General features: G+C 37.5%; 1 pseudogene; it reads left to right on the forward strand.

Moving 5' to 3' along the window:
• The window catches only part of LOC116087821, an 8999-nt pseudogene extending 3467 nt beyond the window's left edge, over nt 1-5532 (forward strand).
• The last annotated feature ends 5097 nt before the right edge of the window (nt 5533-10629 follow it).

Below are 10629 nucleotides of genomic sequence, written 5' to 3' on the forward strand. Positions count from 1 at the left end.
TAATTGTAAAGTTTTCACTTTAGTAGTTCTGGTATCTTGTTAATCATAGCTGACACTTCTGCCCCAGCTAACCAAAACCACAGAATCTTCACAATAAAAACAACATGGCCCTGATAAGAGTCTTTAATCTTCCTTCTGAAATTTCACAAGCCAGGCCCCCATCTTCTGCACTGTTCTCAACATGATCTTCCAAGCTCCTACAGAACATTCCACAGAGTTCTTAACAAACAGTGGCTCTTCTAGCTCAAAGTTCCAAAGTCCTTCCACAGTCCTCCCCAAAACATGGTGAGGTTGTCACAGGAATACCCCACTATGCTGGTACCAATTTTTCTTTTTTACCTAATTTTTCATGACCAAGAAGCAAATTGGGGAGGAAAGGGTTTATTTAGCTTACTTCCACATTGCTGTTGATCACCAGAGGAAGTCAGGACTGGAACTCAATCAGATCAGGAAGCAGGAACTGACGCAGAGGCCATGGAGAGATGTTTCTTACTGGCTTGCTTCCCCTTCAGTCTCTGCTCCACACTTTGTCCCAGTATTTCCTTTACCCATAATATAATTCACAGACAATATGAAGCTCAAGAAGAAGGAAGACCAAAATGTGAATGACTCAGTCCTTCTTAGAAAGAGGAACAAAATACTCACAGGAGGTTGAGAGAGGGACTTGGGAGAAAGAGAAAAGGGGAAGGGAACAAAACAGGACAGGATCAGGTATGGGAGGAGATGAGGATGACATACAGAGGGTCAGGAAATTGAACAGAGGTGTGTAGCAATGGGGGATGGAGAGCTGGAGGTAGCCACAGAAAGTCCCATTTGACAGGAAAGCAAGAGGATCCCAGGACCCAGTGGGGATGAGATTAGCTGAAATGCCCAACAAAGGAGAGGAAGAACCTGTAGACACCATATCATATCCAGAGGTTAGGCAAGGCCTCTGTTTGGGGGATGAGGCCACCTACTCATCTCCAAATTTTTATCCCAGAATTGCTTCTATTTCTTTAGGGGTTATGGGACTGTTTAGATAGTTTATCTGATACAGATTTAACTTTAATACCTGGTATCTGCCTAGAAAACTATCCATTTCACCTAGATTTTCCAGTTTAGTGCATGGTGATCTGATAGGATGCATGGGATTATTTCAATCTTGTATCTGTTGAGGCTTGTTTTGTGACCAATTATATGGTCAATTTTGGAGAAGTTTCCATGAGGTACTAAGAAGAATGTATATTCTTTTGGTTTAGGGTGAAATGTTCTGTAGATATCTGTCAAATCCATTTGCTTCATAACCTCTATTAGCTTCACTGTGTCTCTCTTCAGTTTCAGTTTCAATGACCTGTCCATTGATTAGAGTTGAGTGTTGAAGTCTCCCACTACTATTATGTGGGGTTCAATGGGTATTTTGAGCCTTAGTAAAGTTTCTTTTATGAATTTGGGTACCCATCATTTGGAGCATAGATGTTCAAAATTGAGACTTTCTCTTGGATTTTTCCTTTGATGAATATGAAATGTCCCTCCCCATCTCACTCGATATTGGTTGAAAGTCTATTTTATTGGATATTAGGATGGCAACTTCAACTTGTTTCTTGGGACCATTTGCTTGGAAGACTTTTTTTCCAGCGTTTTACTCTGAGGTAGTGTCTGTCTTTGTCATTGAGGTGTGTTTCTTATATGTGACAAAAGGCTGGATCCTGCTTGCATTTCCAGTCTGTTAGTTTATGTTAATTTTTTTAAATTTTTTTCTGTTAGTTTTTTTTTAATTGGGGAATGGAGTATGTTGATATTAAGAGATATTAAAGACAGATGATTGTTAGTTCCTACTATGTTTGTTTTTGTAGGTGGCATTTTATGTATGTGATTCTCTCCTTTTGATTTTGTTGTGAGATATTTAATTTCTTGGTTTTTTTTTCTTGTGTAAGTAACTCCCAGGAGGCCTTCAGACTGTGGGGTCTTCAGAGGAGTAGACAAGCTGATGATCTGCCCTGGTGGAAGGAGCAGGCTGTTGCCCTGCATGTAGCAGATATCCTGGGAGGTATTCAGACTGTGGGGTCTTCAGGGGAACAGGCTTTGGTATTCCAAGCTTCTGGGCTAATAGTCACTGACCAGTGAGTGCATACCATGTGTATTCTTTTGTGATTGGGTTAACTCACTCAAGATGATATCCTCCAGACACATCCATTTGCCTAAGAATTTCATAAATTCATTGTTTCTAATAGCTGAGTAGTACTTCATTGTGTAAATGTACCATGTTTTTCTGTATCCATTCCTCTGTGGAGGGACATCTGGGTTCTTTCTGGCTTCTGGCTATTATAAATAAGGCTTCTATGAACATAGTATAGCATGTGTCCTTGTTATATGTTGGAGAATCTTTTTGGTATATGCCCAGGAGTGGTATAGATGGATCCTCAGGCAATACTATGTCCAATTTTCTGAGGAGCCACCAGACTGATTTCCAGAGTGGTTGTGTCTTTTTATTGAGGAATTGAGTCCAGTGATGCTAAGATATATTATTGACCAAGGACTGTTAATTCTGTTATTTTGATGCTGGTGGTGGTGGTGGTGGTGGTGTGTATGTGTGATTTTCTTTTTTTCATTTAATGGTGTGAAATTATTTTTTGTGTTTCCTTGAGTATAGTTAGCTTCATTCGTTTGGTGTTTTCATAAACAGGACCAATTCTGCTGTATAACGGAAACACATCTCAGCAACAAAGATAGATATTACCTCAAAGAAAGGGCCTGGGGAAAGATTTTCTAAGCTAATGGACCCAAGAAACAATCTGGAGTAGCTATTCTAGTACCTAATAAAATAGACTTTCAATCAAAAACAAACAAAAGAGATGAGAAAGAATACTTCATATGCATCAAAGAAAAAAAATCCACCAAGAGGACATCTCAATTCTAAACATCTATGCCCTAAATGCAAGGGCACCCACATTCATAAAAGAAACATTACTGAAGCTTAAATTACACACTGAATCCCAACCATTATAGTAGGAGACTTTGATACCCCACTCTCACCAATGGACAGGTCATTGAAACAGAACTAAACAGAGAAATAATGAAATTGATGGAGGTTATGATTCAAATGGACATAACAGATATCTATAGAACATTTCACCCAAACACAAAAGAAAATACCTTACTTACAGTACCTCATACATAAAGCAAGCCTCAACAGATACAAAAAGATTGAAATAGCACCTTACATCTTATCAGATCGCTGTGGATTAAAGACGGACTTCAACAACAACAGAAACAACAGAAAGTCTACATATTTATGGAAACTGAACAACTTTCTACTCAATGATCACTGGGTCAGGGAAGAAATAAAAAAAGAAATTAAAGACTTTCTAGAATTCAATTAAAGTGAAGGCAAGCATACCCAAACTTATGGGACACAATCAAAGCAGTGCAAAGAATAAAATTCATAGCACTAAGCATAAAGAAAATGGAGAATTCTCATAATAATGATCTAAAAGTACACCTGAAAGCTTGAAGGAAAAAAGCAAGCACATCCAAGAGGAGTAGATGGCAGGAACTAGTCAAACTCATGACTGAAATCGATCAATTAGAAACAAAGAGAAAAATAGAAAGAATCAACAAAACCAGGAGCTGGTTCTTTGAGAAAATTAACAAGATAGACAAACTCTTAGTGAAATTAACTAAAAGGCAGAGAAACAGTACCCAAATTAACAAGATGAGAAATTAAAGTGGAGACATAACAATAGACACTAAGGAAATCCAAAGAAAGTTGAAATACCTAAAAGAAATGGATGATTTTCTAGGCAGATATAAATTACAAAAGTTAAATCAAGATTATATAAACTATCTAAACAGTCCCATAACCCTTAAGGAAATAGAAGTGGTCATTAAAAGTCTCCTTACCCCCACCCCCACCCCAAAAAAAGCTCAGGATCAGATGGGTTTAGTGCAGAATTCTACTTTAAAAAAATAGCTAATACCAATACTGCTCAAACTGTTCCACAAAATAGATACAGACAGAACATTGCCAAATTCATTCAATGAGGTCACAGTCACCCTGATACCTAAACTACACAAAAACTCAACAAAGGAGAATTTCAGACCAATTTCCCTTATGAACACTGATGCAGAAACACTCAATAAAATACTCACTAACAAAACCAAAGAACACATCAAAAACATCATCTGCCATGATCAAGTAGACAAAGCAAAAATGCAAGGATGGTTCAATATAAAAAAAAATCCATCAATGTATTCCACAATATAAACAAATCGAAAGAAAAAACACATGATCATCTCCTTAGATACTGAAAAAGCCTTTGATAAAATCCAACACCTCTTCTTGTTAAAAGACTTGGAGAGATCAAGGATGCATGGTGCATACCTAAACACACTGAAAGCAATATACATCAAACCAATAGCCAACACCAAATTAAATGGAGAGAAATTTAAAGCAATTCCACTAAAATCTGGGATAAGACAAGACTGTCTACTTTCTATATACCTCTTCAGTATACTTAAAGTTCTAGCTAGAACAACAAGGCAACTAATGAAGATCAAGGGGATACAAATTGGAAAGGAAGAAGTCAAAGTATCACTATTCACAGATGATATGAGAGTATACATAAATGACTCCACAAATTTTACCAGATAATTCCTACAGCTGATAACCACCTTCAGCAAAGTGACTAGATATAAAATTAAACTCAAAGAAGTCAGTAAGCCTCCTTTAAACAAATAAATGAAAGGGCTGAGAAAGAAGTTGGGGAGACAACACCCTTCACAATTGCCACAAATAATATAAAATAACCTTGGTGTAACTCTTATCAAGCAAGTGAAAGACTTGTATGACAAGAACTTAAAGTCTCTGAAGAATAAATTGAGGAAGACATCAGAAGATGGGAAGATCTCCCATGCTTATGGAGTGCTAGGATTAGTATAGTAAAAAAAGGTCATCTTATCAAAAACAATCTACAGATTCAATGCAATTCTCATCAAAATTCCAACACAATTCTTTACAGACCTTGAAAGAACAATTCTAAACTTCATATGGAAAAACAAAAAATCCAGGATAGCTAAAACAATTCTGGACAATAAAAGAACTTCTGAAAGTATCACCATTCCTGACTTCGGAGTGTCAGATGCGGATATCCAGGAACTCTTTGCTGAATTTGGAACATTGAAAAAAGCCGCTGTGCACTATGATAGCTCTGGACGAAGTTTAGGGACCGCAGATGTGCACTTAGAATGGAAAGCAGATGCCCTGAAGGCTATGAAACAGTACAATGGTGTCCCTTGGATGGCCGCCCTATGAACATCCAGCTTGTCATATCACAGACTGATACACAGCGAAGACCTGCACAAAGCATAAACAGAGGCGGCATGACAAGAAACTGTGGCTCTGGAGGATTTGGTAATGGTGGCTCCAGGAGAGGGACACGTGGAGGTAGCCGGAGAAGAGGTAAAGGCACCGGCAGGAACTCAAAGCAGCAGCTTTCTGCAGAGGAATTGGACACACAGCTGGATGCTTATAATGCAAGGATGGACATCAGCTAAACAACCAAGCAAATCTGCGCAAGTAACAGGACCCAGAAGCCTCGTCCGTGATGCCTAGAGGGAGGGTTGGCAACTGGACTCTGCAGACAATGGTGGATTTGTTTTCTGTTTCTTTTTCTTTTCTTTTTTCTTTTTTTCTTTTCCTGTTTTAAAATAGGATCTAAAAACTCCTGTAAAGTTTTTTTTCCTACAGAGCAATAGTAGTGAAAACCACACAGTATTGGTATAGACAGGTTGATCAATGGAATCAAACTGAAGATCCAGAAATAAACACACACACACACACACACACACACACACACACACACACACACACCTATGGATACTTCATTCTTGACAAAGAAAAAAACCATACAATTGAAAAGGGAAAGCATCTTCAACAAATTGTGCTGTTCTAACAAGATATCTGCATGTAGAAGAATGCAAACACATCCATATCTATTACCCTGCACAAATATCAATTCCAAGTGGATGAAAGACCTCAATATAAAACCCAATACACCAAACCCAATAGAATAGAATAGAATAGAAAGTGATGGATAATCTTGAATTCATTGGTTCAGGAGACAATTTCCTGAACAGAATACCAGTAGTTCAGGCCCTACAATCAACAATTGATAAATGGGACCTCATGAAACTGAAAAGCATCTATAAGTCAAAGGGCATTGTCAATAGGACAAAATGACAGCCTACAAATTGGGAAAAGATCTTCACCAACCCTACATCTGACAGAGGGCTAGTATCCAAATTATATAAAGGCCTCAAGAAGTTAGACACCAACAAATTAAATAACCCAATTTAAAAAAATAAAAGAGTACAGAGCTAATCATGAATGGCCAAGAAACACTTAAAGGAATGTTCAAAGTCCTTAGTCATCAGAGAAACACAAATCAAAATGACTCTGGGGTTTCACCTTACACACATCAGAATTTCTAAGATCAAAACCTCAAGGGACAGCACATGCTGGAGAGTATGTGGAACATGTGGAACACTCATACATTGCTGGTAGGAGGGCAAACTTACACAACCACTCTCGAAACAATTTGGCAATTTCTCAGAAAAGTGGGAATATTTCTACCTCAAAACCCAGCTATATCACTCCTGGGCATATACCCAAAAGATACTCTACAATCCCACATGGACACTTGCTCAACTATGTTCATAGCCATTTTATTTGTAATAGCCAGAAATTGTAATCAACCTAGATGTCCCTCAACTGAAGAATGGATAAAGAAAATGTGGTTCATTTACACAATGGAATACTATTCAGCCATTAAAAACAGGAACATCATGAGTTTTGAGGCAAAGGCCTAGAACTATAAAATATTATCCTGAGTTAGATAACCCAGATCCAAAAGTACATGCAATAGCATGTGCTCACTTATAAGTGAATGTTATCCAAAAAGTTCAGGAAAACCATGTTATAATCCACAGACCCAAAAAAAGCCAAATAATAAGCATGGTCCAAGAGAAGATAGTTGAATCCTTCTCAAAAGGGGAAATAAAATGGATATTGAAGATGGATGAGGGAAGGAAATGGGTGTGAGAGGGAAGTAGGGGGGTAAGAAGGAGGGGAAATCAGATGTAGGAAGAGCAGGGAAGAGACAACAGAAATCAGTGGTGGGCAGGGGTGGACTTCTCTAGGTCATGCCAGAGAGTGGGATGAGGGGCAAGGCCCCAAGGTGTTATAAGGGTACTATAGGTAATGAGACTCCTAACAGTGGGGGATATGGATCCTGAAATGGTCACTTCCTGTTGCCCCCCAGGACTCCCAGAGGAGGGATAAGGACAGCAACCCACCCACAAATGCTTTGACCCAAAATGTGTCCTGCCTATAAGATGTGCAGGAACAAAGACAGAGCAGTCTGAAGGAATGGCCAACCAATGACTGGACAAAATTGAGACCCACCCCATGGCCAAGAACCAATCCTTGACACTATTAATGATATTCTGTTACGCTTGCAGACAAGAGCCTGGCATAACTGTCCTCTGAGAGGCTCCACCCAGCAGCCAGTGGAAACAGATACAGAAACTGACAGCCAAATATTAGGTAGAGCTAGGAGAGTCTTGTGGAAGATCTGGAAGAAGGACTGAGGGACCTGAATAGGGCAGAGACCCCATAGAAAGCCTGGACTGAACCTTGTGGGTTCTCAGAGACTGAAACACCAAAGAGTGAGCATAGGCTGGACCAGGGCCCCCAGCACATATGTAACAGAAGTGCAGCTTGGCCTTCATGCAGGTCCCCCTACAGCTGAAGTGGGGACTGTCCCTGAATCCATTACCTGCCTATGAATCCATTCCCCTAGCTGGGCTGCCTTATCTAGCCTCACTAGGATAGGATGTGCCAAGGAGTGCAGTGATTTGATACGCTGGAGGGTCGTGCGGGATGAATCCTCCTTCTCAGAGGAGAAGCAGAGGTGGGATAGGGATAGGATCTGTGTGAGGGGATACTGGGGGGGTCTTATATCAGATGTAAAATTAATTAATTAATTAAAACAGCTAAAAATAAAAAAGATGAAAAGCAACAATGACACAAAGCTTTTGGATTCTATACAATGCCATTTTAAATGGCTTAAAGATAGAAACAAAAGATAAAGGGATAAATGACCAAAGTAAAAGTGACACATTACCAATTATGATAATTATCATATGGGTAATTCTTATTCCAATCTTGATAGCCACAATGACTTTTTATACCTTCTCAAAAAAAAAAAGGCCTTTAGAGATAGAAAAATGAGAGAAATGTGCACAATGGAGACAAGCCTTAGGAGAAAAATAATAAATAAAAATGAAGAAGATACTTAACAATAGAGATAAAAGAGATATGAAAAATAGAGACACTCCTTAGAAGAAAATTTTTAATTATAATAAAAATGTGAAAGATATAAAATAGTAGATACAGGAAAAAGAAAAATATGAAATATGCAGACAATCCATAGAAGAAAAGTTATTTTTAAAATATTTTTGAAATTAAGGAAGATACTAAAATAAAGACATAAGAGTTAAGACCTGAGTCTACTCCATTACCAGATAATTAAAATCAAGAAAGTCAACCAAAGCTTGTTAGAAAACTGACTTTAGCTTTTCCAGTTATTGTACGACAAATGCCAGTAGATGCTACCTAGATATTTTCAAGATTATGAAGAATTTAGATACCATGCCATAGAAGTGCTAGATTTAATAAAAATGCATTGCAACATTAATAGAAAAAAATAATCTTTAAACTTTTTAAGAAAAGCCAAAGTTTCAAATGTTTTCATTGTGGCAAGCAAGGTCATTTAAAAAGGGATTGTAGGCAAGGAATTCCTAGAAACAACGTTTCTTCCTAGAGATAATCCAAAAAGAAGACATGAGCCTTGTGGAATATGCAGAAGGTGTGGCAAAGGCCAGTACTTGCCTAGTGAATGTAGATCAACAAATGACAAACAAGGTAATCCTTTGTTGGGAAATGCGTCAAGAGGCCCCAATACCAAATTCAAGTCAGCCATCTCAGGACAACAGTGGAGAAATGTATCTGCAGAATATTTAAACAACACTCCTCTGAATATAGGCATTAATAACCCAGATATCAAAGCCAGAGCAGCATATGTGTATGTATAATATGTGTGAATATATATATATATATATATATATATATATATATATATATATATGTACATATATACATGCATACATACATACAACTCAGAAGAGACTGGAAAAGAAGTATTTTGAAAAACTGATATAAATTATAAGACACCAATAGTAAAATTACAGTTAGACAGAGTTGAGATTGAAGGCTTAATGGATACAGGAGCAGATAAAATCACAAGATTTCTGGAATCCACCTTGGTCAATTCAAAGGGTATCTACACAGCTCCTAGAAGCTGGGACATTGTCTCAAGTAAAACAAAGTCTAAAATGGATTAAATGTATAAGAGAAGAAATTAAAAAAGAAAAATTAAGGCCATTTATGGCTAAAAATACTTCAGATATAAACTAACATAATCAGACTATATGCTGAATTAAGAATACAGATCCTGTTCAATAATGCCACCTTAGAACAATATAATACAATGGATTATGAGTTTCATTTTGTAGATTTTGGAGAATTAAAATATGCACATGTGTTAAAACATAATACAATTTATACTTACACAAGATTTCAATATGTTTCTCCCTTGAGTTCTGAAAAGGCTGATTCTGAAACTACATTTATTAGAGGAGATGGAAATCTAAGAAATGCCTTTGCAGATTAAAACTGACAATGGTCCAACATATGTCTCTAATAAAAAGAAACAGTTTTGCATATTATTATATAAAGCATACTACCGATATACCATACAATCGTACAGGACAAGCTGTTATAGAGAGATCTAATTGTACTTTAAAAGAGATGCTTAATAAACAGAAGAGGGTAACAAAGATTCCCAGAGATAAATTACATAGTGCTTTACTAGTTTTAAATTTTTTTTAATGTCATTGAGATAGATAACACAGCTGCTAAAATACACTGGATTTTAGAAAGGACTGATGATTTAGAGCAATGTGTGTTGTGTGTGTGTACGTGAGTGTGTGTGTGTGTGTTATATAACTTTAGAATGAAAAGAGAAGAAGTGTGTTATGTGGGAGAAGAGCTTTTGTCTTTTTCAACAGAAGAAGAAAATATGAGGAGTCAATCCAAATTAATAACAATCAGATTTGGCAGGGGGAGATCCCTGAAGATCTTGGCTGCAGACAGAAAGAAAAAAAATCAAGAAGACAAGCAAAGCAGGTGTAATGATTGGCTTATCCCTCTACATGGCAACAACTCTGAGACTGGCTGAGACATGAAAACATACCCAGCCAGGACTTCAGCTAAGCATAGGCAAAAAATCCTGTTGGCTGCAGAACCTTCAGGGCATATAGTGCTGTCCTTTCAAATGGTGTAAATAAGAACATTATATTACAGTTTGGCTATACAGTCCAAATGAGCTTATATAGGAAAGTCGGATGGCTTACCTGCTCAAAAGAAAGCATAGAGTCCTCCTCGGCTAACTGAGCACATTGCACATTCAATATATGTGTTAGTGAAAAAAATGTAGGTTGCCTATGAAATGTATATGTTCACAGAAAAAC

Source organism: Mastomys coucha, unplaced genomic scaffold (genome assembly GCF_008632895.1).
Source record: "Mastomys coucha isolate ucsf_1 unplaced genomic scaffold, UCSF_Mcou_1 pScaffold13, whole genome shotgun sequence".
NCBI lineage: Eukaryota > Metazoa > Chordata > Mammalia > Rodentia > Muridae > Mastomys > Mastomys coucha.